General features: G+C 45.7%; 1 protein-coding gene and 1 non-coding gene across 2 annotated transcripts in view; one reads left to right on the forward strand and one right to left on the reverse strand.

Annotated features, from left to right (window-relative positions):
- The window catches only part of LOC140460632 (uncharacterized), a 1198404-nt gene that overhangs the window by 966015 nt on the left and 206044 nt on the right, over positions 1–26345 (forward strand). The window lies entirely within an intron of this gene.
- On the reverse strand, positions 6194–6265 carry trnak-cuu (transfer RNA lysine (anticodon CUU)). Its single transcript has one exon. It is a non-coding gene; the product is annotated as a tRNA-Lys (tRNA).

Consider the following 26345-nt stretch of genomic DNA (forward strand, 5'->3'; position numbering starts at 1 on the left):
GACCGTCTCAGACTCCTCCCTCCCCTTCCTAGACCTTTCCATTTCGACCCACCTAACCTGCACATCTTTGGACTGTGGGAGGAAACCCATGCAGACAGGGAGAACATTCAAACTCCACACAGACATTCACCTGTGGTTGGAATTGAACCGAGGTCCCTAATGCAGTGAGGTAGCAATGCCAAGCACTGTGCCAACCCAATATGATATTAAATTTGAACAAATGCTCTAAGCTGCAAATTTGTCCATGTGAAGAACTTACTACAAATGATTCGAAGGAAGATCCATATGAATTGTGTTTTGGGAGAGATCCAGAACTTATTTCGTTTATGATTGAAAATCTTTGACCTTTGGAATGGTCTGCAAGAGAGAGTGTTGGAGTAAGATTAATGGCATTCATTATGGCATTCAAAAGAGACTTTGATAATGAAACTGAAATGGAAAGTAATCAGTGTTCGGCGAAGAGTATCGGGCGACTGAATCAACACGGACATTTACTATAAACTGACCAACTTCCACAGCTACCTAGACTACACCTCCTCCCACCCTGCCCCCTATAAAAACGCCATCCCATATTCCCAATTCCTTCGTCTCCGCCGCATCTGCTCCCAGGAGGACCAGTTCCAAAACCGTACCACCCAGATGGCCTCCTTCTTCAAAGACCGCAATGTCCCCCCCAGACGAGATTTACGATGCCCTTCACCGCATCTCCTCCACTTCCTGCTCCTCTGCCCTTGAGTCCCGCCCCTTAAACCGACACCAGGACATACCCCACTGGTCCTCACCTACACCCCACCATTCTCCATATGCTTCGTATCATCCGCCGTCATTTCCGCCACCTCCAAATGACCCCATCACCAGGGATATATTTCCCTCCCCTCCCCTATCAGCGTTCCGAAAAGACTACTCCCTCCGTGACTCCCTCGTCAGATCCACACCTCCCACCAACCCAACCTCCACTCCCGGCATCTTCCCCTGCAACCACAAAAAATGCAAAACTTGCGCCCACACCTCCTCCCTTACTTCCCTCCAAGGTCGCAAGGGATCCTTCCATATCCGCCACAAGTTCACCTGCACCTCCACCCACATCATTTATTGCATCTGCTGCACCCGATGTGGCCTCCTCTATATTGGGGAGACAGGCTGCCTACTTGCGGAACGTTTCAGAGAACACCTCTGGGATACCCGGACCAACAAACCCAACCACCCCGTGACTCAACACTTCAACTCCCCCTCCCACTCCACCAAGGATATTCAGGTCCTTGGACTCCTCCATCGCCAGACCATAGCAACACCACGGTTGGAGGAAGGACGCCTCACCTTCCACCTAGGAACCCTCCAACCACAAGGGATGAACTCCAATTTCTCCAGTTTCCTCATTTCCCCTCCCCCCACCTTGCCTCAGTCAAATCCCTCGAACTCAGCACCGCCTTCCTAAACTGCAATCTTCTTCCTGACATCTCCGCCCCCACCCCCACTCCGTCCTATCACCCTCACCTTGACCTCCTTCCAGCTATCGCATTTCTAACGCCCCTCCCCCACGTCCCTCCTCCCTACATTTTATCTTATCCTCATTCCTGAAGAAGGGCTCATGCCCGAAACGTCGATTCTCCTGCTCCTGGGATGCTGCCTGACCTGCTGCGCTTTTCCAGCAACACATGTTTCAGCTGAGAATCTTATCAGTCATGATTAAATTGTATGAGCAGACCAATGGGCTGAATGGCCTGATTTCTACTCCTATCTCTTATGGTGTCTTGCTGTCCTGGACACAATGCGAGATAATTGGGTGTAGGAATAGGCTATTCGGTCTTTCAAGCCTGCACCAACATTGAACAGATCATAACTGGATACGAATATACCTACATCGAGATGGATAGGCTGGAATCTTTTTCACCGGAGCATAGGAGGTTGAGGGGTGACCTGAAATTGAAAAAATCACGGGGGCTATAGATGAAGTGAATGATGGGTGTCCTTTCCTTAGAGCGGGGCTTTCAAGATTAGGAAGCATACCATGAAGGTGAATGGAGAAAGATTTTAAAAAGTCATTAGGCACATGATTCTTTTTTCTCCACAAATAGTTGTTTGTGTGTAGAATGAATGTCCAGAGGAAGCGTGGGATGCTGGCACAGTAACAATGTTTAAATTTGGATAAGGACATAAATGGGAAAGGTTCTGAGGTGTTATGGTCTAGGCTAGCCCACTCAAAACATTCTTAAGCAGGTAGCCCAGACCGTAAGTTTGCTATTTGTTTCAGTAAGTGTACAGTGAAAATTACCCAGAGTAAGTTAGGTAGTTGACTGCCAGGTTTTAAAACAGAAGTGTATTCACAAGATTGTGGAAGAAAACACAAAGAACAGAATAGAGAATATCAACAGAACTCAGTCTATCGAAACGAGACTTAAATATGCTGTTCCAAATATACACAACAGTCCCAATAAACAAACTTCTTAAACAGAGAGTAAAACTGAAACAGAAGCTTACAGGTCAGAGTTAGGAAGATGGAAGGAGAGAGGGTTTAACAGCTTTTCTCCACACAGTCCACTGCTGAACTCACTCAAACAAGATTTCAGCTCTCACAACTGACCCCTCCCCTTTTATTATGCACGTCACTTCAAAAACATAAAAGCTTTGATATAAAGTCTTATCTGTTTACATAAAAACAAAAAGGCCTCCCGATATACTTTTAATCTCTCTACTAAACCAGTCATTTTGGAACCCAGGACTGTTTTACAACCTCTCTAAATGAAGCCAAGGACATAGTATCCTTGAGAAGAAGGTCCAGCTTTTAGAAAAAAGGACCAGCTTTGTGAGAGAGGGATATGAGCCAAACGCTGGCAAGTGGGATTGGTTAAGTATGAGAACATAGCATTGGGCTAGTTGGGCTGAAGTGTTTATTTCTGTACTGAATGACTCTGTAACTGTTCTATACTGGTCTCAAAACCATTTTTTTGCTTTCCCCATAACCATCAACTTCTTTATTGTTCAAAATTCAGATTAACTCAGGCTTGAATATATTCAATGACCACCCCCCACCGACCAAAACTGCAGGAGACATCCCCATTTTTGAACTCCTCTTGCTAATGTACCGCCTTGCTCATTGCTTGCTGGACCTGTCTGACAACTGGCATTGACTGGTCTAGAAGGACACTGAGGTCAACTTGTACATCCACACATCATTCCTGATGAAAAGTTCGTGCCAAAAACGTTGACTTTCCTGATTCTCGGATGCTGCCTGACCTGTTGTGTTTTCCAGCAACACACTTGACGCTGATTTCCAGAATCTGCAGTCCTCACTTCCTCCACATTCCAGTATATGAACATTTAAACCATGCACTTCCTTCCTGCTTATTTTTTTCCAAAGCAAAGTCTATAACTTTACATTGTGGTACTGCATTTGCCATGCGTTTGCCAATTGAAACACAGCCCTGGAACAACATTTCCAGATTCTGTTTCCTCCCTGGATTCATTCCCTTTCCCTTCAGTTCATGCAAGACAGCAACGGAAACCCAGAATTAAAAATGAATGGAAAAGTGGGTGAGAAAAGAGTGTGCTGTACCCACAGATGTTGGACGGAGTAAAGATGTTGCAGTGTGGAACTAAGTTCAATCTTCTTTCGAGAGAGAGGAGCAACAGCAGGTTCAGAAGCTCATGGCCTACCTTCCGCATTCAGACGAAGGGGTCTCTCTGATTGGCAGGAGGACCAGGCTTCTGCCAGTCCTCCAGGTCTCACCATTGGTCCTCCACAAGAAAGTCAGGGGTCGTTTCCATGGACAGTGACGAGCATGCTCAGTGCTTTTGCTGACACCGCAGCACATGTGCAGTGCTAGCTGATTCCACGAAGCATGTGCAATACGCTCTGGGAGTGCTGGTGTTACTGACAGGTTTTAATCATCCAAATGTCAATAGGAGAAAAAAGCTGGAGCCATATTTTTAATTTTCCCTGTGGCTCGACATTTTATTCCTGTTGAAATTTGTCTTGCTGCTCAACTTTATGTGTCTATTTCCCAGGGTAGAGGAAGTCCAAAGCTAGAGACGAAGGAAATGTAAGAATTGTATGATAAATGGCAGAACTCATAGCAGCACTGGCATACAGAAGGATTTGGGCATATTGATCCGTGGAAGTGGTAAAGCAGGTCGGTACGGTGGTCAAGAAGAAACACAGCACGCTTCCTTGAGTGTAAGAGTTGGCGAGTTATGTTGCAGCTATTTATTCTGGCCACATTCGGAATACTATGTTCAGTTCTGGTCGCCACACTACCGGAAGGATGTGGGTGCTCTGGCAGAGGGTACAGACAAGGTTCACCAGGACATTGCCTGGTCTGAAGGGCTCTAGTTATGAGGAGAAGTGGCATAAACCTGATTTTCTTTTCTCTGGGAAGACAGAGGCTGAGGGGAGACCTCGAAAAAATGATGAGACACAGATTGGCTGGACTGGGGTGGCAGGGTAGCTCAGTGGTTTGCACTGATGCCACACAGTGCCAGACACCCGAGTTCGATTTCAGTCTCGGGTGACTGTGTGAAGTTTGCACATTCTTCCTGCACGCCACCTCTCGTGTCTGCAAGGGCTTCCTCCTACATTCCAAAAATGTGTAGGTTCGAGTGGATTAGCCATGCTAAATTACCCATCGTGTCCAGGGATAGGCAGGTTAAGTTGGATTGTCTGTGTATAAATTGCCCCAGTGTTGAGGGATGTGTACGTAGGTGCATTAGTTACGGATAAATATAGAGTAATAGGGGTAGGGGAATGGGTCCCTGTGGGTTAGTCTTTGGAGGGTCGGTGTTGACTTGTTGGACTGAATCGTCTGTTTCCACCCTGGAGGGATTCTATGATCGTCAGAGGCTTTTTTCCCTCCAGGGTGAAAAGGTCAACTAAAATAGGGAATAGGTTCGAGACGAGAAGGGGACTTTCAATGTTGTGAAACTTGAAAGGATTGAGAAAAGATTCACAAGGATGTTGCCAGGGTAAGAGTTTTAAACCACAGGGAGAGGCTGATTAGGATGGGGCTATTTTCCCAGGAGCATCGCAGGATGAGTGATTTTTTTCAAAGAGGTTTATAAAAACTTGACGGTCGTGGTTGGGGTAAATAGACTGGTCTTTTCTTTGGGATGGGTGAGTGCAGAACTAGAGGGCATAGGTTGAGGGCGAGAGAGGAAACATTTAAAAGGGACCTTGCAGTCAACCTTTTCATGCAGAGGGTTGTGCATGCATGGAATGAGCTGCCAGAGGAAGTGGTGGAGGCTGGTGGCAGCATCTGGATGGGTGTATGAATAGGAAGGATTTAGTGGGATATGGGCCAAGTTCTGGCAAATGGGACAAGATGAATTTTGCATATCCGGTCGGCATGGACAATTTAGATTGAAGGGTCTGTTTCTGTGCTTTACATCTCCGACTCTGTGGCTGGTGAAAAATATTGGCATTCGTCGAAACATTTATGCAACAGAAAATTATAAGCGGGTAAAGATAAGCCTCACGTCATTGATCCACGACTCCCGGTTTAGTATGGATGTATTTCCAGTAATAGAGTCAGTATGTCATGGAAGGAGTCCAAAAACATGGCTTCTTTTATAAAAATTCACACTTGATACTTAAATCCGAGTCTTCTGGGAATCTAAGACAACCGTGCGTTAATATAAGACAGATAAGTCTGGGGTATATGGTACATATTTGATGGAATGTTTATGGCTCTAAAAGCCTGATTTGCAGTTGGTTCTGGGCTCGTAATATTGTACCGCAGCATATTATATATCTTCAGTAAGAACGTCAATACCGCACGATAGATGTCCATTCAGTAACTTGAGTCCATGTGAACTCTTCATGGAGTATGCAATCTACCACATTACTCTGCTGTATACATTTACATATAGATCAGCACAAAGATCTTGGGTATTAAGAGAGGAAAGAATGTTCCACAGAAACTAGAATTGTGTGTTTTGATTTTCGATTGTGGACTGACAGCGATGACCTTTGCAATCTCTTTCCAGAGGAATATTACAAGAGAAGAATTTGGAGGCAGAAATCTCAGACCAAGCATCACATAGAAGTCTGACAGTCGCTTGATTCACCAGGACTTGGATATTGATGGCCTCGACAACAAGGAGGAGGCGGTCGGTCTGCTAAGTTAGGTTTTAAACGTCAATGTGACTGGAACCTCACATACCCACACACCAGGGTAGTGACCCGGACATGAAAAATGGGCTCCCCGACCGGGAATCGAACCCGGGCCGCGGCGGTAAGAGCGCCGAATCCTAACCACTAGACCACCAGGGAGACACGAGCATATGTTGGCATCTCTGCTGAAAATTGTTTCGCGGCCCGGGAATCAAACCCAGGTACAGCCACCAATGTAATTTTATGTATCCATTGCTCCCGATGCGATCACTCCAGCACTGGGGAGACTGGAGAGTCAAGTCACATCTCCAGGACACCCGCAACTATCAACCCCATCGCCATGTGCCCCAACATTTCAACTCCCCCTCCCACTCGGCCGAGAATCTGCAGGTCCTGGGCCTCCTTCGTCGCCGCTGCTTCCCCACCCGACGCTTCGAGGAAGAACACCTCATCTTCCGCCTCGGAACACTTCAACCCCAGGGCATCAATGTGGACTTCACCAGTTTCCTCATTTCCCCTCCCCCACCTTACCTCAGATCCAACCTTCCAGCTCAGCACTGATCTCATGACCTGTCCTACTTGCCAAGCTCCCTTCCCACCTATCAGCAAAACACTGCTCTCTGACCTGTCACCTCCATCCCCACCACCATTCACATATTTTACTCTTTGCTACCTTCGCCCCAGCACACCCCCACCCCCAATTTATCTCTCCACCCTAGAGGCGTCCTGCCTCTATTCCTGATGAAGGTCTTTTGCCCGAAACGTCGGTTTTCCTGCTCCTCGGGAGATGCTTGACCTATTGTGCTTTTCCAGCACCATTCTGATCTAAACTCTGGCTTCCAGCATCTCCAGTCCTCACTTTTGCCTACCCAATAAAACCAGTGTGCCGATTTCACATCAACAAATTGACACAAGCAGACACAACGTCTGCAGAAACCCTGGACACATTACCTTACATTAAAGACATCTGTGAAATGATGTCCAGACAACTCAACCCTCTCAGCATCATGGTAGCCCACAAACCTCCCAACACACTTGAACAGCGGCTAATGAACCTGAAATACCCGATACAAACAACCAGCAAACGAATGTTATTTACAAAATACCATACAAGGAAATATATACATGAACTCTGCCGCACAGTTCTCTGTGGCAAGAAATGCTGGGATGAGATAAGGAAGATATTTTCAGCCAAAAAGAATCGACACTGACTGGACAGCCATTTAAAATCAACGCTGTCTGCCCAGGATGGAAGATCCGAAGGGATGAACAGTTTCCTTATTTTCGGAAGATTCACAAATATGAGACTGGGTTTTGGTGTTTGTTCCTTTCCACTCCCAAGAGCCGCAGTGGTTGGGGCGGTGTGTTGGGGAAAGTGAAATGTGCCTGTGAGCAGCGTGTGGGGCTATTTCAGCTTCCCCTCCTTTGACAGCGCTGTGACTTGACTCTGATGTTCTCAGGGACAGTCACTGACGCGAGACAGTGAAAGGATTCTCATTCCCGCAGATCGGGAATTCAAACCGTATGCCGGCTTCAGGACAATGAGAAAGATTAATTGGGGAGTGTGAAGAAGCTGTGAGCTGCATTTCAAACAGGTAGGTGGAGTCAGATGCATCATCCATTGCGCCCCGGCCCTGTGCGTATCTCACGCCACCATGCTGCAGAGTTCTGACGTTAACATGGACACGCGCAGCAATGGGTTCATTCACAAGGTGAACAACCAAAGATAATCACCGTCACTGATTCCCTTCCATAGTCCCAACTTTGTGAAGCTGTAGCTTTCACTGGCAAATAAAACATATTAATCCTCAGGTGTCTGCTTCATTTCGATCACGACTTCACACCCCTCACTGTTCTAGTCTCATTTCCAAATACTTGACTCATCGCCTCAAAAGCAGCTCTGTGGTTATCTGCTTGTACCACCCTGACAGGCAGTAGGTTGCAGATTTCCGACCATTCCGAATGTGAGTTAAACATCTTTCACCCTCCACTGATTTGAATCTTAAAGAAGAAACCAGGGAACAGTCTCCCTTTCGTTTTGACGACATTTCTCATTTTGTACTCGGCAGGGTTCACACCTGCGTGGGGAAACTGCAATAGATTTAAAGTCCGTCGCATTAACCACTCGGCCCACGAATAAAGAACCACAGTGACAGCTTCATTTACCAGGTCTCTCTGCCTGTGGAGCTGAGAAAGAGTAAATTATTGCTGGGTTTGTTTGAATCCAATCACTTCACAGGTTTCGAAAGGGTTAAATATCTGCAAATGGAGAGTCTGGTTGTTTCATCCCGAAAGATGAAATGAACTTTCACTTAAAAACAAAACCAGAAATTGCAGGAGCAACTCAGGAGGTCCGGCACCATCGGTGGAAAGAGAATCAGAGACAATATTTCAGAACTCTGTTTTCTCCCACAGGTACTGCCAAACCTGCTGAGTTTCTCCAGCCGTTCCTCTTTCTGTCTCAGATTCTCAGCATCCGCAGTCCTTTACGTTAGAAATTAAATCAATTCAGCCTCATGTGCAGGATGAGAATCCTTTCAATTTCCCAAAAAATTGGCAGAGATTTCAAGCCATTTGGAAAAAAACTAAAACTGACATTAGGAAGAACATTTTCGCACAGGGAGTGGTTCTGATCCGTAAATCTCTGTCTGACCGTGACAAATAGGCAGATTCAAGAACACAAAAGGGAATTCGGTGGTCATGTCCAAAGTAACAATGTGGATATTTGCAGGGAGAAGGCAAGGGAATGATACGAATAGAGACTCTCATTTACTTGCTGTGAAGAACCAGCAGAGCTAAGGTGGGCTTCTGAATGCGCTGTGACACGTGTTGTGATTCAGAGCGAACTCACAGTTCGACCAACGCAAGGTGGGTATTTAGAAAAGTTTATATTTACACAAAAAAATGGTTTAATTATCCACCAATGGAGAGAGCCCTGTTCCTGGAGCTGGGACAAACAGCTGGCTCAGGGATATCAGTCCACATTGCTCTTTTTGCCACCAGTTCAGAGGGAGAATATTGGAGGGCGAAAGGAGTGAATAACGATCTGTGCAGGAGAGTGACTAACTGTTAATGGAGACTGTTCCTGGCTAACAATAAGTCGTGTGTAACAGCAGACTATGTGATAACAAGGCCTCGCGTGGGTGAGGTAGGGGTCAAGGGCATGGGGGAGCTCGGGTCCAAACAATATTGAACCGATGTTGAAGACTGGAGGGCTATAGGATCTCCAAGTGGAAAATGAGGCGTTGGTCTTATATTTGGAGCTGAGCTTTGATGGAACACTGCTGCATGCCTGAGACAGAGAGGTTGGCCAGGGAACAGGGTGGCATGTTAAAGTGACAGGCACCAGAAGCTCAAGGTCTATTTTTGAGGGCAGAACCGAGATGTTCTGCGAAGCAGTCACCCAGTTTATGCTTCATGCTACGTTGGGGAAACGACACTGTGAGCAACGAATGCAGCAGACTAGTTTGTGGCAAATGTGCAGGTAAAGTGCTGCTTCACCTGGAAGGTATGTTCGAGCCTTTGGATATTCAGGATGGAGCAGGTAAATGGGCAGGTGTTACACATTCGGCGGTTCCAGCGGAAAGTGCCTTGGGTCAATGGGAGGTGGGTGTGGGGTGTTGCTAGTGAAGGAAGAGCGGATCCGAGGTGTAAGCCCTGCCCATTTACCTCCTCTCATATATAAATCCGTGAAGTTGAAAGAACATTCCATAGAATGAATAGTACCACGTGACTCACGATCTAATTTGTATTCATGTTCCAGGGCCTGCATCACGATTGTGTCACAGCAGCTGCATTCCATCAGCGGGGGTTCGCCCTATGACGTCACGGTACGGCTGGAAGCCCCTGGGGACAGGTTATGAAAGAAACCTCCCTGTGGTTCAGGGCAACCTGCATCGGGAACTTCGAGATGGCCAACCACTATCAGTTTACATGGGGAACACATCTCCACATTACACAGCCTCGAGGCAAATTTCCCGTCCTTTTACTTAAAGTTCAAGCGCACTCAAACCGAAATTCCCCAGGTAAGTTTGGAAGAATTTCTTCAAGGTGTTCGCTAAATATATCTATGAGCACTTCGTTAAAGTTTGAACGTTGCGAGTGTTGAAATTTTGTACTTTTGAGCGAAATCACAGTTTGAAAAAACAGAATGTGGGAATTTGGACAGAGTTTATATTTGCACAACGGCGATATGTCTGCGGGTGCGTGATGGGAGCATCACCCAGAAGGGAAACCTCTCTCCTGTTCAGTCAATGTCGTCTTTAGCAGCTTTCCCGTATAACGGCGCTCTGTTCTGCACCTCGCCTTCTCATCTCTTTCCCAAAACACTTCGACACAAATATTTCACATTGATATACAGGCCCAGTATGCAGAGTTGAGATGACACCCTCGTGGAGGTCTGCGGGGTCTTCTCCTGTTCTTTGTATCCTATGTTGAGGAGGGCAATGCTTGTCACTGGTCACTCCGGTGTTAGAGAAAAGTTTAGAATCAAAACGGTTTAACTTTCTGCCAGTAGAGAGAACCCGGTTCCTGGAGACGGGAGAAACAGCAGCAGGGAGACAAAATGAGAAGCAGCTGTTCTGGAAACTCTGCCGCTTGCAATTCTCAGAGCAATGTCAAATGCATTTCACACTGAGCAAGACTCAGCTGGTTGAAGAGGTAGAGTAGGTGGCTGTGGGTGGTGTTGGTGTTGCTGGTTGGTCTCTGGGTATGATTCTTGATGTTGGTCTTCTACTGCGGAGGCTTGCAAGTAATCCAGGGTTCAAATCTCGGACGAGCCCGCAATTTCTGGTTTGTGTAAGAGTGCCCGGTTAATTTTCTCAAAAAGCACCTTCGCTAAACTCGGTTGGGCTGCTTGGAGTACAAACTGAGCATAAAGCAAGGGAGTGAAATGATGGAATATTGCGTTGACGTCAGTGGTGCCGTGTTTAAGGAATGTCAGCGAAGAGGGTAGATTGGAAAATTAGGACAGCTCTCCTCGGAGAACAGAAGTTTGAAATCTGGCCTGATTGAAGCTTTCCAAGTCATGCGGGATCCAGACAGAGAAAGTAACGCAGTTAAAATGCTCCCACGTCTGAAAGGATCAGTAATGATTCGGCAGAGTTTTAAAGTAATGAGGAAAAGAACTAAAAGTGACATTCGGAAGGGTGTGGTTAGGGTCAGCAAATCCCGATCTGGCATTGACAAACAGGCAGATTCAATAGCTGCATAGGGGAATTCGGTGTTCATGCTTAAAGTAACAATATGCAGAATTACACGGAGAAGGCAAGAGAATGATACGAATAGAGACACACGTTTACTTACTGGGTCGAACCAGCAGAGCGAAGGTGGGCCGCATGGCGTCCGTCTGCGCTGTGACACAGGCTGTGATTCAGAATGAAATCACAGTTCGAACAACAGAATGTGGGAGTTTAGAAAACAAGTTTATATTTACACAGTCTCCATACGTCTGTGAAACAGCATATTACACGACAGCAGTGGAGATCTTTGACATCAGTCTCGAACGTGCATGCCACATGCCAGACGAAAAGCTGAAGAGACCTGTGGAAAACGGTTTCGTGCTGGGAGTAACCCAGCGGTCGATGCATTGAAACCATCCTCTGCTGTTGCTCGATGCTTCCTTGAGCAGCTTCCTTTTGTAATGGTGCTGTGCTCTGTTCTGTATCTTGCCTTTGCACATACTTCCTAAGTGTCTGAATGCCCTCTATCATACCGATACACTCGCGTAACTCACACGGTTCCAGTAACATGCTTTTTGGAGGTCTGAGTGGTCTATTCCTGTTCGTAGTCGGTTTCCTATGCACTGATTCGCAAAACCACTTCTCTGCGATGCCAATGAGCTGATAAAGTTGAAACACATGCCTTGCAGCTTCATCCATTCCCTGCAGTAATTCACCACGCTGGGTCGGACGAGAATGACAAGACGATCAGCATTTCATAAACTGTATCACCACTCAGATACAGTTCCTTACTATTAGGACAGATATCACTTATTGTGAGTAACCTCAGAGAGAGACAAGTGACAGACAGTCGCCGTGACTCAATGGGCTGAACGCCTCTGTCGGCGGGAGAATGCTGCTACGCGTTTATGCCATCCCACTGCCTGTCTCTGGGACAGACTGAGGGAGCAATAACGTTCATTTTTAACCGTCCCTTCCGTGTTGGACCGCCTGCAGTCCCGTGGGGACTGCCTGCAGCTCAGGGTCGTGGGGATAGCTGTCAGTGAGTGAAGGTTTCACTCGGATTCTTTTCACCTGGGACACTTGGGGCTCAGATGTTAACTGCTGCACGGTCGCAGCAAAGAAAGCGATGCCCACTTTGCAATAGACTTTCCGTAAGATTGCTGCGTGAAGACGATTTCTGAACACCAAGCAGGCTGCACATCAATGTGAATTTACCTGGGCGAAGAGTCCTCGGTGTTCATTTCTCTCTGTCCTGCCAGCACAGCATCTTTCTGTCTCTCTGATATCAGACCTTTTTGGAGAAAGTTCACAATCAAAGCTCACTTCCCACGCATTAGTGTAACTGATACCTCTCACCGCAAGGGATTGAGAGAGAGAGCAGAAGAGCGAATGGACTCTTCCCTCCAACACCCACCAACCCCCCCCCCCCCACCCCCCGCATCCCGCTCCCAGAACAGCTTGCAAGTAGGAACAAATTGGTTTCATTATCCGCCAGTGGAGAGAGTCCAGTTCCTGGGGATGAGACAAACATCAGCTCCCTGGGGACAGAATGACAAGCAGATGTTCTGGAAACTGCTGCTTGCAATTCTTGCAGCAAAGTAGAATGTATTTCACACTGAGCAAGTTCAGCTGGCTCAGAGTCTCCAGTGAACATTGCTCTCTGAGTTTATATTTGCACATCGGCGACATGTCTACACAACAGCACGTGACACTACAGCAGTGAAGATCTTTTGACGTCATTCTCGAACATGCAAGTCACACGCCAGATGAAAAGCTGAATACTTCTCTGGAAAAGCTGGAGAATTGCACAGCGGGTGCATGCTGGGATCATAACCCAGAAGCGAAACCATTTTCTCCTTTTCACTTAATGTCGTCTATAACAGCTTTCCCGTATAACGGCGCTCTGTTCTGTTCCTTGCCTTGTCATCTCCTTCCCAAAACGTCGGGTATCTGATTTAAATATGTCACATTGATACACAAGTCAAATTTATACAGTTGCGCTTGCACAATTTCGGAGCTCTGAGTTGTCTTGTCCAGTTTTCTGTCGGTGTGTTCTGAACTCAAGTTTTATACCTCTTCCCTCTGATGGCAATGAACCGGTGAAGTTGTAACACATGACTTGCTGGTTTGGTCCATTCTTGTAAAGAAACCAACGCCCGTGTAATAAAAGACTTTCTGCAGGATTGCTGTGTCAAGACAAATTCTGAACACCAAACAGGCTGCACCAAAATACACTCATATCAATTTGCCTGAGGGAAGAGTCTCCGGTGTCCATTTCTCTCTGTGCCGGCATCACAGCATCTTTGGAATAAGTTCAAAGTTGCCCATTTCCTACGCATGACTGTAACTGACTTCTCCTGCCTCACGTCATAGTGAGAGAGAGCAGAAGAGCTAATGGGCTCTGCCTTCCACCAGCACAGCTGGCAAGTAGAAACGAAATGGTTCAATTATCCACCAGTGGAGAGAGCCCGGTCCCTCGGGACGGGGCAAACAGCAGTGTCCTGGGAGCAGCGAGACAGAAAGAGAAGCAGATGTTCTTGAAACTCATTACTACTTGTAATTCTGGGAGCAATGTACAATGTATTTCGTACTGAGCAACTCCCAGTTGCTTCAGGAGCTGGGCGCGTGCATGACTTTTGGCTCGTTGGTCTCGGGGTGTGATGCTAGCTTTGGGTTTTCTAGCTTATACAGACGGGTGGGAGGTGCCGGGCTCCAATTCCAGGCAAACCCTCATTTCTTAAATTGACCTGAGCAAAAATGCCGGGTCAGTTTTCTCAAAAAGCCGCTTCGTTAAATCAGATCGGACTGCCTGAATTAGGTATGGGACAGAGGTATCATTGCAGTGAACACGGCGAAGGGAAACACTTGCTCAAAGTGAGAACAAGTATTGCAGACTTTTCGCCCGCGCAATCCGAGTCTGAATGAATCCTCCACCTGTATTACGCACAATTCTGAGGGTGATACTTCAGGAAGCGGGGAGGGAAGTCATTGCAGACAGCACTGAATTGGTTGAAGTGAATGTTACCGTGTATGAGGATTGTCAGTCATGAAGGTAGATTGGATAGTTTGGGGCAGCTCTCTTTGGAGAACAGAGGGCTGAAACCTGGTCTGATTGAAGTTTTCCACGTCATTTAGGGTTTAAAACAAAGGAAATAATGCAGTGAAAATGCTCCCAGGCCTGAAAGGATCGAGAACAATTTGGCAGAGATTGAAAGTCATCAGGAAAATAAGTAAAAGTGACATTAGGAAGACCGTTTTCGCACAGGGAGTGGGGTCAGTAAGTCGCTGTCTGACAGTGACAAAGAGGCAGATTCAATGGACACAAAAGGGAATTCGGTGGGTATGTTCAATGTAACAATGTGCAGATTTACAGGGAGAAGGCGACAGAATGAGACACTTATTTACATATTGTGTTGAACCAGCAGAGCTAAGGTGGGCTGCATGGCCTCAGTCTGCGCTGTCACACATTTTGTGATTCTGAGTGAAATCGGAGTTGGACCAATAAAACGTAGGAAATTTGACAACGGATATATTCTGCCCAACAGGATACTCCATCACAGCAATGAAGGTGTTTTGACATCATTCTCGAAGGTACATGACACAAAGCAGATTCAAAACCGAGTATTCCTTTGAATCACTGAGTAATTTGTTTACAGTTATTCAGTTGAGGTGAGCGGAGTTGCGCATTGAGAACCACTCCAGTTGATAGGTCGAAGCCGTTTTCTCCTGTGTGATAGTCCCACCAGCACTCCAACTTGCTGTGCTTCCAGTCAGAAGATGCAGATTACTATCCCATACTGATACACGGGCCACGATGACCCAGATGTGGTGACAAGCTTGTGAAGTGCTGAGTGCTCTTCTCCTGTTCTCTGTCTGGCTGCTGTGATCCGAATCATCAAACCCCTCTTCTCCGAGATAGGAATAAACTGGTGAAGGTGAAACACATCAGTTGTGGTGTGTTCCATGCGCAGGAGGCCCTGCAGTAATTCCCACAGTTTCACACAGCAGCATCCTCTCGGTGAATTACACTTGGCAAAAATATCGACTGAACCAAATCAATGTCCGCCATTGGATTTTACTGACACCGTTTATAAAATTCAGGCTCACCGTTAATGTGGAGAGAGGCCGTCAGACTGTAGTTTCCGCTCCTTCTGTTGAATAAAGATAATTTTAACTGAGTCCAGTGAGAGGAAAGGATATGCTGTTGGTGGGAAACATTTCTATCTGAACTCGCATTCACTCTCCTGATAGATTGAAACATAAAGCTGGGAGTCTCTGGATTATGTTGTAAAAAAATTGGTATTATGTTATTCACACCGCGCTGTCACCAACTGAATGAAACGGCTGCCCAGAGGGAGGCGGCTGTGTTTGAATCCCGTGATGAACTGGGGGAGCTGAGCATTTACCCAAACAATGAGCATACCACCTCCCAGACACAGTGTTCACAAATCAAACTGACAGCAAAGCTTCACGTGTGATTGAAAGTTCTTGGAAGGAAGGCTTGGCTCAACAAATACTCCTTTCTTAATTTGCAATGTAAGAAGCGGATATTAGTGCGCTGGACGTGATTTGACGCGCTACGGTGGCGCCACAAGCTCACGGATGGCATACATCCACTATTCATGCTTAAGGGAAATGATCGTACAACAATGATTTTAGGTCATGACGAACAATCGAGATCAACAGTTCATGTCTGTTCTGTCTCTCCCCTCTCTCCTTCTTTCTCTCGAAACAATTTCTAACTCTACCTGAATAAAAAGGTGAAAGAACTGTGGATGCTGTATATCAGAAACAAAAAACACAGTAGTTGCGGGTGACCCTTCTACAGAACTGATGGTGATCGGGAAAACGTTGGTTTATATGCAGGAAATACCGTGGGAGGAAGGCGGATGCAGTAAATGACAGATCAAGACAGAGCCCAAAGCGAGGGAAGAATTGTTGGACAGAAAAGGGAGTTGATAACGATCCGCGTGGGATGGTAAATGGAGACTGTTCGTGGCTAAGAATACGTAGTGTATAATGAAAGATTATGTGATAACAAGGCTTGGTGTGTGTGGAAGGGACGAGGATACTATGGATTGCAGACCCTAGAATTATTGAATTCGATATTGGGACCGGAGGATGTATGGTCCCCAAGTGTAATATTCGGTGCTCTTCGTTCTGCTGGTGCTGAGCTTCGATGGAACACCATAGCAAACCTGAGACAGAGATATTGGCCAGGGAACAGGGTGGGCTGTGGAATTGGCAGGCAACTGGAAACTCAGGGTCTTTTTTGCGGGCAGAACGTAGATGTTCTGTGCAGCAGTCACCCAGTTTACACTTCGTTTTCCCCAATGTGGATTAGACCACATTGTGAGCAGCAAATGCAGTAGACTGGGTTGTGGGAAGTGCAGGTAAAGTGCCCCTTCACCTGGAAGGTACGTTTGGGTCCTTGTGTAGTGAGGAGGGAGCAGGTAAATGGGCTGGTGTCACACATTCGGCAGTTGCAGGAGAAAGTGTCGTTGGACTGTTGTGGTGGGAAATGGGGGTAGGGTTGATGGAAATGAAGGAAGAGTGGAACCAAGGTATACTCCTGCCCATTTACCTATCCGCCAAATAGAGGAATTTGTAAAGAGTGCACAAGGAAATTTTCTAATTCACAATGAGGATGTACATACTGGCGAGGGTGCAAAACCTAAGGGCCAGCAACCATAATTCAATTAACATTAGAATAGAGATTGGAAATAATATATCAGATCTAAAAGTTGAAGTTCTAAAATTGAGCAAGACTCAGGTATTAGGCAAGATCTTTCAAAAGCTGATTGGGGGCAGATGTTTGCAGGTTAAAGGACTGCTGGAAAATGGGAAGCCTTCAAATATGAGATAACCAGAGTCCAGACACAGTATATTCCAGATAGGGTGAAAGGAAAGGCTGGTAGGTGTAGGGAATGCTGGATGGCTAGAGAATTTGAGATTTTGGTTAAGATAAAGAAGGATGCATATATCAGGTGTCGACAGAGAGATCGAATGAATCCTTAGAGTATAAAGGCAGTACGAGCATACTTAAGAGGGAAATCATGAGGTCAGAAAGGGGACATGAGATAGCTTTGGCAAACAGAGTTAAGGATAACCCAAAGGGTTTTTATAAATACATTAAGGACAAAAGGATAACAAGGGAGAGAATAGGGACCCTCAAAGATCAGCAAGGCGGCCTTTGTGTGGAGCTGCAGTAGATGGGGGGAGGGGGGTGGGGTGTGTGATTCTGAACGGATATTGTGCATCAGTGTTTACTGTGGAGAAGGGCATGGAAGACATAGAATGTGAGAAAGTAGATGGTGACATGTTGAAAAAATGTCCATATTACAGATAAGAAATTGCTGGATATTTTGAAATGCATAAAAGTGGACAAATCCTGAGGACTTGATCAGGTGTACCCTAGAACTCTGAGGGAAACTGGGCAAGTGATTGGTGGGCCTTTCACTGAGATATTTCTATCATCAATAGTCACAGGTGAGGTGCCGGAAAGCTCGAGGGTGGCTAATGTGCTGCCACTATTCAAGAAAGGTGGTAAGGAAAAGTCAGGGAACTCGAGACCTGTGAGCCTGACATTGGTGATGGGCACGTTTTTGGAGAGAATCCTGAGAGATAGGATTTACATGTATTTAGAAAGGCAAGAATTGATTAGGGATTGTCAGCATGGCTTTATGCTTGGGAAATCAGGTCTCACGAATTTGATTGAGGTTTTTGAAGAAGTACAAAGTGGATTGATGAGGGCAGAGCGATGGACGTGATCTATATGGAATTCAGGAAGGCATTCATCAAGGTTCCTCATGGGAGACTGGTGAGCAAGGTTTAATCTCAAGGCATGCAGGGACAACTAGCCATTTGGATACAGAACTGGCTAGAAGAAAGAAGACAGAGGGTGGTGATGGAGGGTTGCTTTTCAGACTGAAGGCCTTTGACCAATGGTGTACCACAAGGATCGATGCTGGGTCCGCTACTTTTTGTAATTTATATAAATGATTTGCATGTAAACCGAGGAGGTATAGTTCGTACGTTTGTAGATGACACCAAAATTGGAGGTGTAGTGGACAGCAAAGAAGGTTACCTCAGATTACAAAGGGACCTTGATCAGATGGGCCAAAGGGTTGAGGAGTGGCAGATGGAGGTTAATGTAGATAAATATGAGGTGCTGCATTTTGGAAAAAACAAATCAGAGCAGGACTTTTACAATTAATGGTAAGTTCCTTGGAAGTGTTGCTGAGCAAAGAGACCTTGGAGTTCAGGTTGATAGTTCCTTATAAGTAGAGACGCAGGCAGATTGGATAGAAAAGAAGGCGTTTGGTATGCTTTCCTTTGTTGGTCAGAGCATCGAGGATAGATGTTGGGAGCTCATGTTGCCACTGTACAGAACATTGGTCAGGCCACGTTTGGAATATTGCATGTAATTTTGATCTGCTTCCTATAGGAAAGATGTTGTGAAACTAGAAAAGGTGCAGAAAAGATTTACAAGGATTTTGCCAGTGTTGGAGGGTTGAACTATAGGGCGAGGCTGAATAGACTGTTTTCTCTGGAGTGTCGGAGGCTAAGGGGTGACCTTATAGAGGTTTATATAATCATGAGGGATATGGATAGGGCAAATAGACAAGTTAGTTTCCCTGGGATGGGGGAGTCCAGAACTACAGGACATAGTTTTAGGGAAGGGAGGGGAAAGATGTAGAAGGAACTTAAGGGGCAAACTTTTCACGCAGAGGGTGATGCATGTACGGCATGAGCTGCTGGAGTAAGTGATGGAGGCTGAATAATTACAGCATTTAAAATGGATCTGGATGTGTATATGAATAGGAAGGTTTTATGGGGATTTGGGTCAAGTGCTGGCAAATGGGACTAGATTAGGTTAGGATATCTGGGCTGCATGGACGAGTTGGACCGAAGGGTCTGCTTCCGTGCTGTACATCTGTGTCACTCTGCGAGACTCCATGGGCCTCTCTAGGAGAAAGTGAGGACTGAAGATGCTGGAGATCCGAGCTGAAAATGTGTTGCTGGATAAGCGCAGCAGGTTAGGCAGCATCCAAGGAGCAGGAGAATCAACGTTTCGGGCATGAGCCCTTCTTCAGGAATTTTTATCTATAAACTATAAACATTCCCTTAGTTAAATATTGTGAAGTGTGAAGCCATTGTTTTAGTCCCCAAGTTCGACCTGAGCACCCCCTCCCCCATCTCAGTAACTCTGTTGACAGCCTTCATGTCACATTTAAAACGAGGATCAATAGATTCGTGAAGAGTCGGGGGATGAACAGTTACAGGAAAAAGGCAGGAAAGTGAATGTGGGGAATGTCAGATCAGATACAATTCTATTCAATGGAAAAGCAGGCTCAAGGTGTTGAATGGCATTTTCCAATTCCTATTTCTTATGGTTCCCGAGCCCTTCACAAGGTGTGTGTGTGTGTGTGTGTGTGTGTGTGTGTGTGTGTGTGTGTGTGTGTGTGTGGGTGTGTGTGCGTGTCTGGATGCGCACGCACGTGCATACATGCATGCACGGTTCGTGAATGGTAGATTTCCTGCCCTAAAAAGGACAGTTTCTGTAGAAACACAACAGTTCTGGTAGCATCTATGAAGAAACAAGTGTTATTGCTTTGAGTCCCGTGAACCTTCAAAACTTGGCTGGATTCAAAACATTAACTGGTTTCTCCCCACAGATGCTGCCAGACCTGCTGCGTTTCCCCAGCAATTTTGCCTTTTGATGCTGATCTCCAACAGCTGCAATTCATTATTTTAGTAAATAACTGTTTCCTGGTTGCCAGGACAGAGAGAAACTTTCACCTCCAGATCTCTTTATTAGTTGAACATAAATTCCACCAGCAGCCATGATGGGATTTGAATTTGCGTTCTCAGAAGACCTAGTTCTCTCGGTTGCTCAACCAATCTTCCCTTCAATGACAATTTTCTCCTAACTATTTTCCTTTATTCATTCACGGGATGTCGCATTTTGTCTCCCACTATTGTTCTGGTAAACATCAACTTAACTTTCCCGCTGTTTCCCCATAATCATCAATTCCCTTTTGGATTAAAAAAAATAGTTTTTAAATGCACTTAACAATCCAGTCGATTCAGCGTCTTCCTGTAGCTTAAACCCTCCAACCCTGGCAGCATCCTTGTAAATGTTTTCTGAACCCTTTCAAGTTTCATAATCTCCTTCCTGTAGCAGAGAGCCCAGAATTGCCTGCAGTATTCCAACAGGGGTGTAATCAATGTCCTCTCTGAAGATGACTTTAAAAAAGATAACAACAGGCAAATCAGGTTACTTGGGTATGACTTTCCCATAGCAGTTTGTTTTGGCTGTCCTTCATTAATCTATTTTTTTTTCAGTAATGAGAAAATATTTTGTGGGATGTGATGATTGCGAGCACATCCAACATTTGCTCATTGTCCCTCATGGCCCTTGAACAGAGGAATTGTGACTACATGCTCGAAGGCAGTTGAGAGTCAACCACATTATAGTAGGTCTGAAGACACAAGGGGTGTGTGTGTGTGTGTGTGCGTGTGTGTGTGGGGGCGGGGGGGGAGTGGGGGGGGGCACGCAGGACGTGCATACAATCATGCAGGATTCATGAATGGTAGATTTCCTGCCCTAAAAAGGACAGTTTGTTGAGAAACACAATAATTCTGGTTGCATCTATAAAGAGACAACAGTGTTACTGCTTTGAGTCCAGTGGTCCTTCAAAACTTGGCTGGATTCAAAAGATTAACTGGTTTCTCTCCACAGATGCTGCCAGACCTGCTGCGTTTCCCCAGCAATTTTGCCTTTTGCTGCTGATCTCCAACATCTGCAATTCATTATTTTAGTGAATAACTGTTTCCTAGTTGCCAGGACCGAGAGGAACTTTCACTTTCAGGTCTTTTTATGAGTTGAACACGAGCAGCCATGATGAGATTTGAATTTGTGTTCTCAGAAGATCTGTGGGTTGCTCAACCATTATCACTAGATCCCAATCTTCCCTTCAATGACAATTTTTTCCTGAATATTTTCCTTTATTCATTCATGGGATGTCGCACTTTGTATCCCATTATTGTTCTGGTAAACATCAACTTCACTTTCCCGCTGTTTCCCCATAATCCTCAATTCCCTTTCTCATTTAAAAAAATATATATCTTAGTTTTGAATGCACTTAACAATCCAGGCTCAACAGCTGTCCGAAACATCCAATCCCTTATTTGCAGGTTATTCCCTCTGGTTCTAAACTCACACACAAGGGGAAACTGTCCCACATCTAGCCTGTCACGTCTCCTCAGAATCTTGTTTGTGACAATAATATTTCCTCGAAATCTTCTAACTGCTATTAAGCACAGGCCCAACCGACTCATTTCTCCTCATAAGACATTATTTCCATCCCTGATACCATCCTGATCAACCTTCTCTGGACTGCCTCCAATGCCAGTATATCTTTCCTTAGCTAAAAGGCCCAAAATTGTTCCCAGTGTTCAGTTGTGGCCTAATTGGTGTCTGATTTCGGTTCATAATAACCTCCCCACTTTGATACTCCATTTAAAAACCAACATCCCATTTGCCTTCCCTATTACTCACTGAACTTGGATGAAGTGTTCATGGATGCGAGCTTGCAAATCCTCCTATTCAGCAGCTTTCTCCATTTAACATTCAGCACTTTTCCTCCTGGCAAAGTGCACAACCTCATTTTCCCACATTCTATTCCATCGGCCAAGGTTTTGCTCATTTCCTTAACCTGTCGATATCCCTCTCCATGTCATCCTCACCACCTGCATTCCAATCAACTGTCTCTACTGCAGTCTTGGCAATAGTACATTCACTTCACTTATCCAAGTAATTCATATCCATATTGTAAATAATTTTGGCCCCAGCACTGATCCCTGTGGTACATTGCTAGTTACAATTTGCGATCCAGAACATAACCCTTACCCCTACTATATCATTGGTTAGCCAATCATCTATTCATATGATCAGAGCGTCTCCAATATCATGTGAATATCATTGGCTCTGCCAGCAAGTCTTCCCAAACTGTCCTTGAAAAAGTGGTGGTGAGCTGCCTCTTAAATTGCTTCCCAAATATGATGTGGTCTATAATAAAAGCTCAGGAGCGAGTTCCAGGATCTTGATCAATAACATCGAAGCAATGCGTAAATGTCACATTTGAAATGTTGTGTTCACACTTATCTCCTCTTGCTGGTTGAAGTGATGGAGTGGAAGTTGCTCTTGAAGAGCCGCCACTCATATAATCAAGCCAGACAGATCGATTGTGGCCACACACTCTGTCATTGTGACTTCTCATCAATCTATATTCTTTCCATCCAAGTTTTAGTCACATCCAACTGCCACGCAATGCTGTTATGGCCTCAGTAAGCTAGAATAACGTGAAGATCGCTGGGATGATTTTCTACATCCGACAGCAATACAAACACAGATCATTGTTTCCAGTTTTGGTGGAACAAAAGACATCGTATTGGTGGATAACTACAGTTAGTGCAAACACAGCTAGCCATCGATAAATATTAATCCTGTTCACTTCAATGGCCAAATTTCAATTCAGAAACCAAGTGCACTCGGCTGCTTGTAACAGAGACAACATGACAAAATGGCTCATAGGAGGAGAAATGGGACATTGAGGAGAAGTGAAATGTTTGCTTTTGGTCACCTCCACAATTGTTAGAAAAACAGGTTGAAAGGATTCTTAAAAGGTGTCTGAAGGAGTGGTGAGGGATAACACTTCAGACAGCGCAAAGTGGAAGACCACTTTGTAGTGGAAGGAAAAGACATTCCTTATTTCTGAAAGAACTGGGAAACAGAAGAAGGGATGAAATCTGACTTGGGAGCTATTTCCTATTTGTTGAGGATGTTGCTTCATCACAGTCTTGGCTTAGAGCATAAGCTCTTCATCAGGAATAAAGGGTGGCCCAAGGGGCCTGAGAGATAAATGGGAAGGAAGTGGGGCTGGAGGGAAGGCAGCTGGGAGTGCAATAGGTAGATGGAGGTAGGGATTGATGGTGATAGGTCAGAGATGAGGGTGAAGTAAATAGGTGAGAAGCAAGGTGGACAGGTATGACAGGTCAAGAGGTTGGTGTCGAATTGGAAGGTTGGATCTGCGACATGGTGGGGGAGAGGAAATGAGGAGACATTGAGCAATAGCGTCACATGGTTTTGACCCATCGACCTATGCTTACCTACCCAACACACTCAGGCAGCACTACTCTGCTTTTGGGCTCCCAGCAGCTGGATTGTGGATCAGTTTAAAGTAGGTCTTATATCTCTGACAACATCGGTACAAAAGGCAGTGAAGCAAGGTTTCAGCACTCAGGCTTTTATCAGTTCGGGAATTGAGTACAGATGTTGGCATGTTATGTTGTAGTTATACAGGACGTTGATGAGGCTGCACCTGGAATATTGTGGTCAGTTTTGGTCCCCTTGGTGTTCTGACTTCTGACTTCTTCAACTCTGGGTTTGTGTTGAACTTGATGGGCTACTTTGTCCAACTCAGCATGTTTAAATAGTATCCCTCAGAAGGATACATTTGAAACTTTTCAGGAGGTGAGCTCAACAAGATTGAACTATTCAAAGTTACTTGGACTTTATTTTAAAATTACATCAGGACCAGTAGTCAGAGATACATACAGCATGGAAACAGACCCTTCAGTCCAACTTGCCCATGCTGACCTGATATCCTAAATTCATCTAGTCCCATTTGACAGCACCTGACCCATATACTCTGGCAGCTCATTTCATATATATACCACCCTCTGCATGAAGATGTTGTCCCTTTAATATATTTCGCCTCTCATCCTAAACCTATGCCCACTAGTCCTGGACTCTCCCAACCCACGGAAAAGACCTTGTCTGTTACCCTGTCCATGCCCCTCATGATTTTGTAACCTCTATTAGATCACTCCTCTGTCTCCGATGCTCCAGTGAAAACAGCTCCAGCCTATTCAGCCTCTCCCTGGAGCTCAAGCCCTACAACCCCCAGCAACATTCCCATAAATTATTTCTCATGGAGAAGTCAACGTTTCAGTCCTGAAGAAGGGTTAATACCCAAAGCGCTGACTACTCCACATCCTGGTGCTGCCTGGCTTGCTGCATTCTCCCAACCTCCTCCTTGCCAACTTCGGGTTGCAACATGTAGTGTCTCAGTGTTTACCACTGCAGCCTCACAGTGCCGGGCACCCAGGTATGATTCCAGCCTTGGCTGACTGTCTGTGAGGAGTTTGCACATTCTCCCAGTGTCTGCGTGGGTTTTCTCTGGGTGATCTTGTTTTCTGCAATAATCCAAATATGTGCAAGTCATGTGGATTGGCCATGCTTAACTGCCCATAGATTTAGGTACATTAGTCAGAGGGAAATGGGACTGGGTAGGTTACTCTTCGGAGGGTTGGTGTGGACTTGTTGGGACAAATGGCCTGTTTCCACACTGTAGCTAATCTCATCTGCACTACATTTGTCACTAACGAATGGCAGAGTAGACTCGAAGGGCCGAATGGCCTAACTTCAGCTCCGATGGTCTTGCGGTCTTGGGTTTTTTTGGATCATTTTATTGGCAATGTGCAGTCCCTGGCTGAATGAGTAGCAGTGCCCGCGCTAGTGCTTCCTCAAGTTGCAAGAAAACATGAACCACTTCCCACACTCGGGCCAGCTGAAGGGCCTCTCCCCAGTGTGGACACACTGGTGATTCAGCAGGGCGGAGGAATTGCTGAAGGCCTTCCCGCACTCGTGGCAGGAGAACGGCTTCTCCCTGGTGTGAATGGACTCGTGCCTCAGCAGGGCTGGGTTACTGTTGAAGGCCTTCCTACACTTAGGGCAACTGAAAGACCTCTCCCACATGTGGACACACCAATGGGCCAGCAGATCGGAGGAAAGAGCAAAGCCCTTGCTGCACTCAGGACAGCAGAAGGGCCTCTCCCCTCTGTGGACCCATTGGTGCTTCAGAACCCTTTCAAATTTCACAATATCCTTCTGATAGGATGGAGACCAGAATTGCACACAATATTCCAAAAGTGGTCAAACCAATGTCCTGTACAGCCAGAACATAACTTCCCAACTCCAATACTCAGTCAGAGGATTGGGAAATCCTTCAAAACCCACAAAAAAAACAGAAAAGAATGGAGGGACAAACCGAGTTTTTGTGAGTCAGCTTGGAAGCATCAATGAGAAATCGGCGGACTGGGTTTATTGGGCACCCATTCTCATTAAAAACACTATATACGTATTTCTCTTCTGCTCTTCGTAGTTTCTCTGTGCTGCAGTGTGTCGTGGCTCGTTGAAATAATGTCCTGATGCAGCTTCGTTTGTGGGTGTTGGGATGATTGCTTCTGTGGTTAAATATTTGTGTTGTGTGTTTTGTTTTTCTGTCGACGCTAGTCTGAAATTCCCCATTGACTGTTCGCTCTACTGTGACATCTACGAATGGCATTTTGTTGTTGTTCTCCTCCTCTTCAAACCAGGTGCCCACCACCCCCCCCCCCCCCCCCCCCCCCCCCAGGCCATAGTCTCACTACTTGGAACACCAATATACAGACGAGTCAAAGGCCTCCACTGAGGACTAAAACACCAAATCGAAGATTCACGCCACTCCATTTACTCCATCCAAGAATTCCTGAACACCAAAGACACTAAGATAGAAGGGGATGGAATAATGCTGTCCTTTGACATAGCACCATTGTTCACATCCATTAACATCAACGTGGCCAAAGAAAACTGAAGACACTACTCGAAGAACCAAGACAAAAACACGGCACCAACTTCATCAGCAAAGATAACACTGTCAACCTCGTGGAACTGTGCCTTACCACCCACTTCATATTCAGTAACAAGCCCGACAAACAAATCAACAGAACACCCACGAATCCATCAGTGTCAGGATTCCTCGCAGAAGCAATAATGCAGAGACTCGAACAAACAGCCCTTCCAACGATCGAACCCAAACTTTGGGTCCGCTACAACGATGACACTTTTGACATCAAAAAATGAAACAAATTAGAGGAAACCTACAACACCATCAACAATATCCTTTCTGGCATAAAATTCACAAAAGAGGAGAAGAACAACAAAATGC

This window comes from Chiloscyllium punctatum, chromosome 36 (assembly GCF_047496795.1).
Source record: "Chiloscyllium punctatum isolate Juve2018m chromosome 36, sChiPun1.3, whole genome shotgun sequence".
In the NCBI taxonomy this organism is placed as follows: domain Eukaryota; kingdom Metazoa; phylum Chordata; class Chondrichthyes; order Orectolobiformes; family Hemiscylliidae; genus Chiloscyllium; species Chiloscyllium punctatum.